Here is a 15,383-nt window from a genome sequence, read left to right on the forward strand (position 1 = left end):
CCAACAGGAGCATTACTACTTGGAATCACATTAAGAAAGCTGTCCTAGAGAAGTATTTTCCCGCTAGTCTCTCCTCTTAACTAAAGAAAGAAATAGGTAAGGTGGAACAAATGGATGAAGAGAACTTGTATGAGTATTGGGCAAGGTTCAAGCAACTTCTTGCTAGTTGTCCATACTATGAGTATACAGATCACGACCTACTCTTGAACTTTTGTGGTGGTCTCCTTGAGGATGATGCTAGGATGATTAAAGCCGCTACCCAATGAGGAATTGACTACATGTCGGTCCAAGAAGCAAATGATTTGATTGAAAGGTGGTCGGGCTAGTTTATCGTGTGTATTATGTCGTTGTCACTACCAACCAAAACAATATTTATAACTTCACAAACTACTCTTAGTAAAGAGGTAAGTAAAGGTCGGATCCAAAGGGATGGGTATCGATTTAGGATTTTAATTGCAAGTAGCTATGTTTTAGGGTGTCACAAATTGGGTTGAGATGAGATGTAATCTAAACTAATAAACAAGATGAATGTAAATTAATGAAAATAAGGTAAAGAAATTAAAGGGTTTGTAAACAATTGATTAAAAGCACTAGGGTGTCATGGGTTCATAGGGGATTCATGAAAATAGATCATACAAACATGTTCTCAATTACAAGCAAGCACTTATTGTTGTGATGGGATCGATTTAGTGTATATCTTACAATCCCTAGGAAGATTTAGGTCCCGGAGCCGAGTCGTCTAGACTGTACAACACCTACAAGTCGGCTTAGTCTCCTCCTATTCAACTCTATGCATGGTCTAACAAGGCTCGAGTTGGTTTATGTCTTATAAGCCTCATTGAAAAGATAAGAGATGGGTAAAAAATGCAAGGTTTCATAGTCTAGGTTTTCATCAAACATAGATTGAAATCACAACAAGCAAGCAATTTAATTATGAAAACATATTAGATTAAGCATAGATCAATTCCCATGTTTGTTTCCCCTAATTCCCCATTAACCCTAGCTAAAGGACTACTCACTCATGATCAAGTTTAACATGTTAATAAGGTTGTCAATCATACTAATAAAGCAAAACATGATGAATAAATGATGTGATTAATAATAATTAAACAAGGGTAAAAGAGATTATACCTACTTGAGATGATCTAATAAATAAAGCAAAGAATAATAGAAGTAAACTTGATGATTGATGGAAGGTTGTCAATCCTCCAATAAACCCAAATAATCTTCTAATTACCCAACTAAAACTAAGAACAATTGAGAAATTAAGGAAAGATTAAGATGTGATTAATATTGAAATGTGTATTACAACATTGATTAAGACTAAATTAAGAGAAGGATTATGATATGATGATAATCAGACTGTACAATGGGCTATTTATACTAAAATTAAGTACAAGGATTAGGGTTACTAAGGGCTTAAATGACGATTAAGACCCTAAGAAAAACTTAACAATCTTGCTAATCCCGAGGGACATGCGCGGATCGTGCTGCAACTCCCACTAAGATCCGGTCGTCCTCTCCTGAAGCAAGACTGGTCCTGTAAGAAGATCCGCTCGGATTCTCTAGGAGACGCTCAGATCCTGCCTCTGGGACGCTCGTCCTGAGCTCAGGCCGCTCGGATCGTGGCACAGGGTTCTCCTCTTGTTTGGCTCCATAACAATCCGCGGGGATCCTGTTGGGGATGCAAGGATCTTTTCATCATTGCCCATTTCACTTTATTTATTTGCTTAGGCCTCTAGTGTTGGTCTCCTCTTTGATGCATGGTCATTAGATGCGATCCATTTAGCTCCATTTTGCTCCATAAATGCAAGGTTAGCAATCCTCTCCTACCAAGGACACAAAACCTCAAAAAATATGCAAAATGGGAAACTAAAGATAAGAAATGACCCTAATATATGCTAGAAAGCATGGGAACGAGGTTAATTCGGGGGTTAAATGTGCTCAAATATGAGTCACATCAAACATCCCCAAACCGAACCTTTGCTCGTCCCGAGTAACGAGGTGACTAAAACTATGACCTTTATTTAAACTAGCCTACTAATATAGCCGATATGAGACAATTAGCGGGTCTTACTCCGCCCCTTCAACTCACAACAAGACATCCATGAGGTAGGGTGCCTTCTTGCAAGGCAAGGTAGGGCTTGCCAAAATGGCGATACATCCAAGCATTAAGCACACAAAACAAGTAACGGATGCATCTACAAAAATGAATAGCCACTTTCCTCATCTAAGTGGCCGAAATTATCTAGAAGGGAAGCAATCTAAGGGTACACACTCTATTATAGATATGATTTCTTCAAGTTACTAAGCCTAGGAGGATATCAATAAATCACCTCCAAGTTGTGTCAAGCTAGGGTACCTTCGTCCTCAATCGGTAAATGCTTTCGTCAAGAGTAGGCTCCTTATGGTGTTAAAAACACTGTAGGATCGCAGAATTCCCCTTCTTGCCTAGACAAGAAGAAGGGTCGTCCCCTTTCCTCCATGCACAAAAGTGGGTTCAAATGGAAAAAGGGATCAGTGTACTTTGAGTTTCATAATGGGAGTTTGCATTTGATTTTGTTATTCCCCCCAATTTTCTTGTGGCATTTGATATTTTTGAGAACAATTTCTTTTGCCATTTCTTTGATGTTTGGCAATTTGATGCTTGACAATTTTCAACTTTTGCATTTTTGAACATTTTCAAAGTCACCCTAATTTGTGACGAGGGTGCTTTTATTTGAAGCATAGGAGTTCTTATTTTTGTACTCCTCTTTTCTTTGATGGAATTTGTGCAAACTTCTTGTTTTTCATTTTGAATGCTTGAACTCAAATCGATAATTTTTGTGCCCATTCCCTTTTTATTGACAAAATGAGATAGAAGTGGAAGATGGTTGCATGGTTTTAAGGGTCACCTTGGAATAAACGGTAGCCAAGGAGTCATCACACCCAAGGTACTCTTGACTAGGCCTTAGTGCATGGGTCAAACAATACTGATAGGCTATCACACACCTATTCAAAGATAATATTTATACCCTAGCAAAACAAATGAATGTAGTACGTAGGGGTTGAACCACAGAGAGATAGGAGTTGTTAATTAGTTGATATGGAGTGAATTTTACCTTGGTAGATTATCGATTGATTGATTGGGTTGAAGTGATAAAAAAATAATAAATAAAATGTCTAGGGAGGTCGGGTCACACATGCAAATTATGTAAATGCTCAAATTAAACATAGGAGTTGATAAATCGTTAATTGTTTAGGCTTAGAGACACCCACCTTACGATATTAGTGTCAACCATAGACCGGGTCCTAGAGAAACTCTCGTCCATGACTCGGTCGTCCTACTACACATGCTTATCTAATTCAATTCTGTGCCTCTCGACTTTTAGAACAAATGAACAAACTTAATCAATGAATAAGGCCTTTAAACAAAGATTAAACATTAAGGTGCAAACATGTGATAGAAACAATTAGATAATATTATATCAACCTAATTTAACATTTTACAAATACTTTTTATGCATGGCTCCCTTCATTCCCTAGACAAAAGAAACTACTCTAACATGATGGAGATGTAAATTCAACTAGTGATAAATGACAACATAATGAAAATATGAATAAGAAATTACCTTGCAATTGAAAATGGAAATGGAAATGGAAGAACAATACTTGTAATATAAATAACTTGTAAATGTAAATTGGAATATAACTTGAATGGAAATTGTATTGAAATGTTTATAACATAAAGTAAATCTAAACTAAACTAAGCTAATAACTAAACTAATCTAACTACTAAACTTTAGAGAGAATTATGAGAAATTGTGTATGTGAATGGTGATGTCAAATGGTGAAGTCTACATCCTTTATATAGGAAATGAGGGATTAAAATTTGTAGAGAAATCCAAAATGGCATCCTAAGCACACTCTTAATTTTCCCTTCAATTCTTGGTTTAATGCTCAAGGAATCCAAAGTTGGTGCTTAATGCCTTGTTTATGAGTGTGATTAAGAGCGTTAAGGAGGGCATCTTAAGCATTTTGGCATCCTAAGCTCTTCTTTAGCATCCAAATTTTCCACCATATTTTGGACTTGAATTCTTGGGCTTTGACTTTCACATTGACTTTGCTTGCATTTTCAGTTTGATCCAACACTTTCTTCATGCAAAATCCATGCACTTCCAATACTTAGTCCAATCTTGATCTCATACTTAGCCTTGCTTCTAGTGTTAGCCCATTTTGTAGTAGTTTAGCACATTTAGCTCATTTTCCTACAAAACACACTTGAACACACAATTGCACTAGAAACAAAATATTAGCTTAAAAACACTTTGATAAGTGTTAAATGATATGTAAAATCAAACTAATATAAGGGGTTAAAATGTATAAAATATGCACTTATCAAACTCCCCCAAGCTAAGCCCTTGCTTGTCCTCAAGCAAGAAATCATCCCAACATTGCAAATCCCAAAATAGCTAACAAGCAAAATGATTCAAATCCCTAAACAACATGGGCATAAGGATAAGCAAAGTCATGGTTGAGATTTACACGACGGCGTAGCGTGGTCGACTTCAAGTAAATTTTTTGGCTCTTGCATGGTCTTTTGACTTTCGGACTCTCACGATCCACTCATAACTCAATTTTGTGTAAAGGACATTTTTGTGAATAATCACTCAAGCTATCCTCGACTCATGAGAATGTGTCCGCAATCTAATATGGTAAACAATCAAATCATAAGCCAAAATAATCAAATGCAAGCAAATAATGAAGCCAAAGAGTTAGAAGAAGGCTTTATTGTAATATGAGACATAAGGAGGACAAATGATTATGGATATGTGGAGCTAATGTTAAGCTAGCAACAAAATCATGTGAAAATGCTCATTCCAACCCAAAATAGCCCAATTAGAAGACAAATGACTTCTTACATTACAAACCTTAAGAATTTCTCCAAAATATATAATTAACCATATGAGAAATCTTAACTTATTCTTCTTCTACCACTTATTATTAACATCAACTTCATCAAACAAATCTTTTTTTTTTCTTTTCTTTTTTTTTTCTCAGCCTTTTTTTTCATTTTTTTCTTTCTTTTTCGTTTTCTCCAACTCTAATTCTGTCTTTCAAAGCACAACCGGAAGACAAGGACATCCGGTAAACAAATTCACAATGACATAAATTTTAAAGAACATCCAAATTTTGAGCATCCCATCACCAAAAGACATAGCTACTAGCTTTAACAAGGGTAGGCTATTTTTAACGTAGCTAGGGAATAAGAACATGTGAAGGGGGCTAGAAAATGGGCAAATTTATCAATATGAATTTGGCTTCAAAAATGCATAGCAAAATGAAAGTAATGCTTAAAAGAGACGAAAAGAAGACCATATTTGTGCGTTTTGATGTAACACACACCATAAGGAGATCTACCACTCACCTAAGTGAAACCAAATAAAGATGAAATGGCCTTTAAGGAGGTTCTACCTTACCAATTTTGTAGCTTGCCAAAAGTCAAGATCAAGCCTACTTGGTCCAAAATCCATCTTCCACTTACTATGTCAAGACATCTCCATGCATGCTATATCCCGTCAAAAGTAGCGAATCAAGAGCTATCAAGCTAAACATGGGATAAACAATGGGGCAAAAGTTGGACAAGCAAAAGAATTAGAGCAAAAACAACACAAATTTTTCAAAAATTCTCTCTAAATCTATACTAACTAAATGCAAACTAACTAATATGCGAATGCAATCTCCCCCCAAGCTAAACATAACATTGTCCTCAATGTGCCAACAATCAAATTACCCAACGAAACCATAAAAATGGCGCAAGGCACATAAACAAGAAGGACAAGAGGTTATATTTAATTGGTTGCGAGAAATAAACTAAAGTGCAAAACAAAGAAAACTTACTAGACTAACGAGCCTCCCCCAAGCTAGCATAAACATTGGGGGATTCCTCCACTTAGCATCTCATCAAAAAAAATGGGTCAAAAATCCGGTGGGTACGAGGTCCTTGATGCTAATAGAGGTTTTCGGAGGTGATTTGATTGAGAAATGAAGAAAAATGGATAGGAGGAGTACCGTCCTTTGCTTTTGAAGCATATGGAAAAGATTAGCATATCCCGTCTTTTATTAAAACGCGTAATAAAGAAGAATGTTACGACCCCGATCGGGGTTGACCGTTGACTTTTTTTTTGATTTTTTTTTTTTTTTTTTTTTTTTGAAACTGAAATGTTACGACCCCGAACGGGGTTACAACACCGGGGTATTATGCTATCCTTTAGAAGGTCTCTTCTCCTCTTCAAACACCTACAAATCACAACTCAAAATAGCTAATTAGTCTAATATTTATTCCTAATGAAATTGCGTAAAAATTGAAATAAAACAAAAACAAACTAGTTTTTTTTCTAACGGATCCTCCATCATCTTCTAAAAAGCACATCAATGCCCTTAGAAGTCTATCGTATATCTGCGCATGAGCAACATGAAAACATATGTACGCAATTGATAAGATTAAAACATGAAAGAGCAAGGGTAAAAATTTATAAATCTTATCGATGGGCGCAAGAGAGACTTCAAATATTACCACCGTATCACTCCACTCGTCAGCAAGAGATGGAGCATCATGCTTAAGACCATAAAATAAATCGTTAGAGCACAAATTATAATCATAAATGGTCTCTAATGGGTGGCATAAAGAATAAAAGAGGAGAGGGTCATCAAAAATAGGGGGTTCATCCCACTTAATTTCCATATCAGAATTGCTTAGCCCTCTATCTTTCTCGAATGGATCAACAACATCATCCACAAATGGATTGCCAAGTGGGTCGAAAGACTCGGGAAAAACCTCATTAGAATCACAAGGAATCTCGACAAATTCATTTGTAAAAGGTGACTTATCTACTATGGGGTTAATGTCATCAACATGAGTCTCTACATTTTCTATTTGAATGACACTTGGGGAGATTTTAAAAGATAAAATCGGACCATCATCATCATCCAATAAATCAAAATCATTAGATTGAAAATACTCACATTGAGGAGGTGAAAAAGCAAAATGAGAGAAGATAGGCTCACATCGTCTCGGTTTCTCTTGAGAATTTTTTCCCAAACGAGCCTGTAAAACTTTAAGCTCCTCTTCGATGCACCAATAATGGAATTGGCGTGCTAATTCCCGACATTCGGAAGCCATGAAATCTAAGAAATTCCAAAGTTCCGGCCCAATCATGTAGTAGAGATTCCCATTACTCAATTTTAGAGCCAATCCACGGGTCTCGGAATCCATGCCGCCAAGCACGAAATGACCCAAGTAATCCCCATCAAGGACATGTCCAAAGGAGATGAGACTATCGCAAAAGTAGTAGAATCGGTCAAGATAGTTAGGAAAAGGCTCATCTTGGAGTTGTGGGATGAATTCGTAACTCATTATGAAAGACCAATAGTTTTATCACCTACAAAAATAGGCACTAAAACTACAAGAAAACCGTGAGAAGATCCCAAGGAAAAAGTGTTCCTCTAGACAAAAAAAAAAGATAAAATTCAACAACTAATAGCAAACAAAACCGTCTCCCCGGCAACGGCGCCAAAATTTGATAGGCTATCGCACACCTATTCAAAGATAATATTTATACCCTAGCAAAACAAATGAATGTAGTACGTAGGGGTCGAACCACAGAGAGACAGGAGTTGTTAATTAGTTGATATGGAGTGAATTTTACCTTGGTAGATTATCGATTGATTGATTGGGTTGAAGTGATAAAACAATAATAAATAAAATGTCTAGGGAGGTCGGGTCACACATGCAAATTATGTAAATGCTCAAATTAAACATAGGAGTTGATAAATCGTTAATTGTTTAGGCTTAGAGACACCCACCTTACGATATTAGTGTCAACCATAGACCGGGTCCTAGAGAAACTCTCGTCCATGACTAGGTCGTCCTACTACACATGCTTATCTAATTCAATTCTGTGCCTCTCGACTTTTAGAACGAATGAACAAACTTAATCAATGAATAAGGCCTTTAAACAAAGATTAAACATTAAGGTGCAAACATGTGATAGAAACAATTAGATAATATTATATCAACCTAATTTAACATTTTACAAATACTTTTTATGCATGGCTCCCTTCATTCCCTAGACAAAAGAAACTACTCTAACATGATGGAGATGTAAATTAAACTAGTGATAAATGACAACATAATGAAAATATGAATAAGAAATTACCTTGCAATTGAAAATGGAAATGGAAATGGAAGAACAATACTTGTAATATAAATAACTTGTAAATGTAAATTGGAATATAACTTGAATGGAAATTGTATTGAAATGTTTATAACATAAAGTAAATCTAAACTAAACTAAGCTAATAACTAAACTAATCTAACTACTAAACTTTAGAGAGAATTATGAGAAATTGTGTATGTGAATGGTGATGTCAAATGGTGAAGTCTACATCCTTTATATAGGAAATGAGGGAGTAAAATTTGTAGAGAAATCCAAAATGGCATCCTAAGCACACTCTTAATTTTCCCTTCAATTCTTGGTTTAATGCTCAAGGAATCCAAAGTTGGTGCTTAATGCTTTGTTTATGAGTGTGATTAAGAGCATTAAGGAGGGCATCTTAAGCATTTTTACTTCCTAAGCTCTTCTTTAGCATCCAAATTTTCCACCACATTTTGGACTTGAATTCTTGGGCTTTGACTTTCACATTGACTTTGCTTGCATTTTCAGTTTGATCCAACACTTTCTTCATGCAAAATCCATGCACTTCCAACACTTAGTCCAATCTTGATCTCATACTTAGCCTTGCTTCTAGTGTTAGCCCATTTTGTAGTAGTTTAGCACATTTAGCTCATTTTCCTACAAAACGCACTTGAACACACAATTGCACTAGAAACAAAATATTAGCTTAAAAACACTTTGATAAGTGTTAAATGATATGTAAAATCAAACTAATATAAGGGGTTAAAATGTATAAAATATGCACTTATCAAATACTATCATGACACATCCTAGGGTGTTTTAGAGGTATTCTAATGAGCAAAGTCTCAAGAAGAAAAAGTATCTACTAGGGCCTTATATACACTTGTCAAGTTTCCCAAATAGATGTTTTCACAAAATTTTTCCTACAATGCAACTACATGCTATGATGCAACTAACATATATACAACCTAATGCATATGCTTCTATCAACTAGTATGCCATATAAACTAAATGCAACTCCTAAAATCACATTGGTTTGCACCGCATCAACCAAAATAAAGCCACATAGTCATTAACATAGAGAGGAAAAAGGAAATTGGAAAGATCATACCATGCGGTCTTCATATTCCTCATGCCTCGGATGTGGCGTAATCGATCCAATATGATAAGAGGACAAACAAACACAAGTATATACACAATATACAATTCTATACTACAAAGGAATGAACGTGTTTTTGGATTTTTAAACTTTTAAAATTTTTATGGTTTTTGTTTTTATGAAATAAAAGAACATATTTTTGTGTTTTTCGAAATTTTTCAATTTTTATTATTTTTGATTTTAAAAGTTAAGTTAGAATTTCCCATCCCCACACTAGTATGGGCATTATCCTCAATGGCCAATACGATAGGAAATTATGCAATGCAAACTAAATGAAAATGCATGATTTCTACTCTAATATGCAAACTATATGACATATATATATAAGTGATGCAATCTAATCTACCCTATATGATGCATGCTTTCTATTGATCGAAGATCTAATTTGAATTAACTCGCATTCCTTGTGTGTGAACTTCCCCAAACCAAACAAAACACTATTTCTAGTGTCAAAATAGAGAAGTTCATGGACAAGGCAAGGATGCAATGCATGATTCTAATTGTCATTTTGGATTTTCAAAGCGGGAACAAAATATGAGACACCTCAATGGAACCGAGGTGGGAGTCCTTTAAGTGTTGCTAGGACTCAAAACTACCAAGAGCCAAGATTGACTCAACAAATGATCAAGATTAAAATTTTAAAACAAGAGATAAAAACAAAGCTAAAGGAGGTGTAGGAAACTCACAATGGAGTAGGTTGAAGTCAAGTGATAAACCCCGCATATGTGGTATCCTCCAAATAGCTTGTCAACCCTCAATTATCGCTCATTGCGACATCATCATAACCGGCCTCATCGCCGCCATCATCATCATCACTTTCATCATCAATTTCTTCATTATCTTCTTCATCATCCACCTCCATTGACCCGGAGGATTCACCACTCTCATCATAATCATTGGAACTTGAACTTTGCTCTTCTTCTTCTTGGCTTGAATCACTACCTTCCCCGCATTCAAAAACAACAACCTCCTTTCCATTAGCCACCCGACTATCCATTTCGGCATCTTGAGAAGCACTTGGGAAGAATACCTCCTTATCCGCCCAACTAGGCAAAGGACATGAAGGATCAAGAAGTCCTTGCCTAGCTAGACGTAGTAGGGGTAGATATTGGGCACGATAAGCATTCACCCGGGCATCGTGAGCTTCTTTATGCATTTGTTGCATTAGTTGGGTCAAATAGTCGTTGCCTACCACGACATTAGAGCCACTTGGTTTGAATTCTTGGTAGGCAAAGGGATAGGGCGGAGTCACAATGGTGGAGGAGGAGGGCTTTGCAATTGGATCCCTATGTTGCTTAATTATCACTTCGGCTTCCTTGGAGACGGGCAATAGGTAGTTTGGTCTACGGACGGAGATACGGCAAATCTTGCTAGGCAAGACAAAGGACTTAGATTCTTTGATGACCGCTACTCATATTTGTTGTCAAGATTGTCATTCTTGACCCAATGGAATTTGTTGATCATAGTGCTCATATCAAGGAGGTTGCTCCCTTTAACCGGTTTATAGGTGTTATCTTTGTTGAAATTCGGGTTAAAGTACTTAGCTAGCCTCGTTACCAAGCCCCCATTTACAATGAAGGCCGCTCCATCTTTCCCATTATCAATCTCAAGCCACCGATCAAGCAATAGTTGAAGAATATTGTACTTTTTGGTGAACTTCCCATTGATATTCATGAAGGAGTCAAGGTAGACAAAATCAAGTTTGGTGAAGTGGTTGGTGCCTTTTCTAGCAATCAAGGTATTGCTCACAAACTTGTGCCATACTCTTATGCCCGGATGGTGAACATATAAAGCATGGCACTCCCGGAAATTATCAAATTTTCGACCGGTAATAGCTTACCAAAGGGGTTCGGCATCATAATTCAAAGGCTTTTTCTCAAAATGATCATATTACAATAGACCAAACACTTTACCAAAATCGGTTTTAGACATTTTTCTACTCTTGTTCTCAAGACGGAACTCAACATAATTTCGAGTCTCTATTTTATACACCCTCAAGGAGCTTATGAACTCCATGGTCAATGAAGGGTAAGTCAATTCATCCATTTCAAAGAGGGTTAACAACCTCATGGACTCGAAAAATGCTCTAGTTCGCTCAAGCACACCCAATTTTCTCAAGGCATCTTGACAAATAAACTTGGTAGCCACAATAGTTTTTTAGCAAGGGATAAAAATGCAATCCTATGCTCATCGGTTAAGAAAGTTACCTTCGGAAAATTTGACAATTGTTCTACAACCGGAGTAGATGTGGTAGCTTCCTCAATAGGATTGGTGGTTACTTGGACTTCCTCCCTTGGTTGGGTCACTACCAAAGACTTAGATGCAAGAAGAGCTTGTTGCCTCTTTGATAAATTTTGAGTTTTGGATGCCTTGGTTCCGCCTTTGGTCCTTGCCATTGTATTCTCCTTCTCAAATTTGTATCAACAAACCAAGATTTTGCTTGAATGTTCCTTGCTTCTTCAAACTTCAACCAATTCCTCAAGCAATTTAGGATTTTCGAATTTTTGCCCAAACCCTAGAAAATTGATTCAATTTATGAGGAATTTGATGTTTAGATGGTCTTTTGTTGATAATGGAGTGATTTAATCTTGTTTTGAGCAAGTTTTGTTTGCATGGTGGTGAATTTTGTTGAGAAATTGGTGTTTTTGAATGGGTTGATTGAGGGTTTAAGTGGGAGAAAATGTATGTGTTTGTGTTTTTGAAAAATAGAAATGAATTGGGAAAGAAGGGGTTATCCCGTGTTTTGCTTAAGTAACAGGCTGGGACGCTCAGATTCTCGTTGGGATGCGCGGATTATGGTACAGGATGTCCTGAATTAACAAACCAGAGCCAGGACGCGCATATTTGTTTCAGCTCGAGCGGATTTATGAGGGGACGCTCGGATCATTCCTAGGACGTGCAGATTTCCTTACAGCAAAATTTTATAAACTTGAAACATCTCAGGACTCGCGGATTGATGGTGGGACGAGCGTCCTGAAGTGGGGACGGGCGGATTGAAGTTGGCTTGTGCAGATTTCCATACATGACGTTTTATTTAGAGTAAACTATCCCAGCTCCCACGTCCTAAGGCCAGGACGCGCGGATTATGACTGGGGACGCTCGGATCCTCTTCAGCTCCCACGAGCTCAGGTATGCTCGTGGGGATTCCTTTTCCAATGTCATTTTTTCTTCTTCTCTTTTGTTAAATGTTGTGGGTTGCACTACAAAGGCTCGGTTAGCCTAGGCATTTGCCATCCCCATACTTGGTCAAAAACTACACATCAAAACACGTTAAAATACCTCCCTCACTTGCTCTCATGTCAAAAATCTTGATCAAAGCACAAAAATGCAAATCCGAAAATGATAAAGATGCAATAAAGGAAATGAAATGCTAGTTAAGGGGTTATAATATTCACAAATAGTGGTTTAGGGAGGACTCCACCAAAATCTCATTCTTGGATGAGATGTCAAGGGGGCAAAGCGAAGCTGTTGTTGATGTTGCTCAACACCTTGTAGAAGTAGTCGAAGGCTTGCTCATTCTCATGATAAAGATCTTGTATAGATGTTTGTGCATTGTTTTCTTCATTGTTGTATTCCGAATCGAAGTGATGACAAGGATCGACAAAGCCTTGGTCTAAGGTCATAGCATTTCCAATATAAGGATTGACTAATCCTTCAAATTCATCATCCCATAGACCACAAACTTCACTAGCTTGTTCCCCAATGATGTCATGAGTTGACAAGAGCAACTCTTCTTTCTTGTTGTCATGGCCAATGAGGCCTTCTTCATTACTTGTCATGATGGATGAGCTATTCAAGCTCTCATTGTCGTTGTTGAAAATTCCTTGCTCTCCGAATAGAGCTACTTGAAGGTCATCCACTTTCTTCTTCCATATGGGTGGTGTTTCTTTACCCATAGTTTGATCTTTGCATATAGATTCTAACTTCTTTCTATCACTTTCTCGGCTATAGTGATCGACCATGAAGCATGGCTCATGTAGTCGGGGAGCTCTCATTGTTTTATCAAGATTGAAAGTAATTGTCTCGTCCACTACTTGAAGTGTTAGCTCTCCATGTTTCACATCGATTATCGCTCCCACGGTATGCAAGAAAGGTCTTCCTAAAATGATAGGAATGTTGGAATCCTCCTCCATGTCTACAATGACAAAATCTACCGGGATGAAGAATTTACCAATTCTCGCGGGCACATACTCCCATATTCCTAGAGGTATCTTTGTTGATCGATCCGCCATTTGAAGAGTAATGTTGGTGCGTTTGAGCTCTCCCATTCCTAGCCTCTTACATACCGAGTATGGCATGACACTTACACTTGCTCCAAGATCACATAATGCTTTGTTGATTGTAGTGTCGCCAATGGTGCATGGAATAGAAAAACATCCCGGATCTTGGAGCTTTGGAGGGGAACTCCCTTGAAGAATAGCACTACTCACTTTGGTAAAGGCAATAGTCTCTAATTTTCGGATGGATTTCTTCTTGGTAAGAATATCCTTCATATACTTTGCATAAGCCGGAACATGATTGATCAATTCCGTGAATGATATTGAGACTTCTAAGTTCTTCACAATTTCAATGAACTTTCCAAGTTCCTCATCAAACTTAGGCTTAGCTTGACGACTTGGGAATGGAAGTCTAATCACAATAGGCTCTTTTTCCTTAGCCTTCTCTTCATTCTTGTTCTTTGAAATTTCATTGGTAGTAGGATCTACCTCCTTAGAGTTCTCCACAACTCTTTGCTTGTCACTAACATCCACAATATCTTCATCAATTGACCTCTTAGGCCCCTCATATTTTGTACCACTCCTCAAATGGATGGCACTAACTGTCTCATGTCTTGGGGGGTTACCTTGAGGTGGTAATTGCCCCTTTTGTCTTTGAGAGCGAGAAGATGCTAATTGAGTCATTTGAGTGTCTAACATTTTGGTGTGGGCAAGTATGTTGTTGATGGTGATCTCTTTAGCTTGGCTATCTTTTTGCATTTGGGTGAAGAATTCTTGTTGGTTCTTTTGCATTTGGAGGACCGCTTTTTGAACATCAAAGCTTTGGTCATTGGATTGGTTGTAGGAAGGTTGATTTTGATATCCTTGGCTTTGGTTGAAAAAGGATCTTTGAGCTTGATTTCTCATTGGAGGTTGGGTGTATGTTGGTTGGGGGTTTTGGACATTTTGGCTCTTGTATGAAAGATTTGGTGGAAATTTGGTATTCTCATTATAGTAGTTGGAATAAGGGGTGCCATTCTTGTATGCTTGGAAAGCATTCACTTATTCATTTGTTCTCCTACATTCATTTTGCTCATGTCCCAAAGTTCCACAACTTTTACATACTCCACTTGGAATTGAGGATGATGCCACCATAGCATTGACATGTTGTTTGGGTGATTTGGAAGCTTCATCAAGCTTAGACATGGCCTTCTCAAAATTCAAATTGATGGTGTCGATATGAGCACTTAGTTGAGCACCCAATTGTGTGATGGAATCTACCTCATGCCTTCCTCCTCTAGTGGCCTTTCGAGGCCTACTATATTGGGAATTATGAACCGCCATCTCTTCGATTTTCGCCCATGTTTGATTGTCATCAACTTCGGTAAACATCCCATTGGATCCCATATTGAGCACATTACGTGAGTCTTCATATAAGCCGTTCCAAAATTGTTGAACAAGGAAACACTCACTAAGCCCATGGTGTGGACAAGAATGACAAGTGTCCTTAAATCTCTCCCATGCTTCATATAATGATTCCTCATCCCTTTGCTTGAACCCGGTAATTTGGGCTCTCAACATATTAGTCTTCTCCGGAGGATAGAATTTCTTGTAGAAGGCAAGTACTAGCTTCTTCCATGAATCAATACCAAGGGTAGCCTTGTCTAGGCTCTTCAACCATTGCTTTGCGGTACCGATCAAAGAAAAAGGAAACAATACCCATCGGATTGGTCTTGAGTAACTCCGGTTTGAGAAATTGCATCACAATGTTGGCAAAAATTCTCCATATGTGAATGAGAAACTTCACTAGGCATCCCTCCAAATTGACTTCTCTCAACTAATTGTATGAAT

General features: G+C 37.5%; 1 non-coding gene across 1 annotated transcript; it reads left to right on the plus strand.

Annotated features, from left to right (window-relative positions):
- Positions 1–15,006: 15,006 nt before the first annotated feature.
- Positions 15,007–15,113, plus strand: LOC141620243 (small nucleolar RNA R71). Its single transcript, XR_012531917.1, has one exon. It is a non-coding gene; the product is annotated as a small nucleolar RNA R71 (small nucleolar RNA).
- The last annotated feature ends 270 nt before the right edge of the window (positions 15,114–15,383 follow it).

The sequence above is a fragment of the Silene latifolia genome, chromosome 1 (genome assembly GCF_048544455.1).
Source record: "Silene latifolia isolate original U9 population chromosome 1, ASM4854445v1, whole genome shotgun sequence".
NCBI lineage: Eukaryota > Viridiplantae > Streptophyta > Magnoliopsida > Caryophyllales > Caryophyllaceae > Silene > Silene latifolia.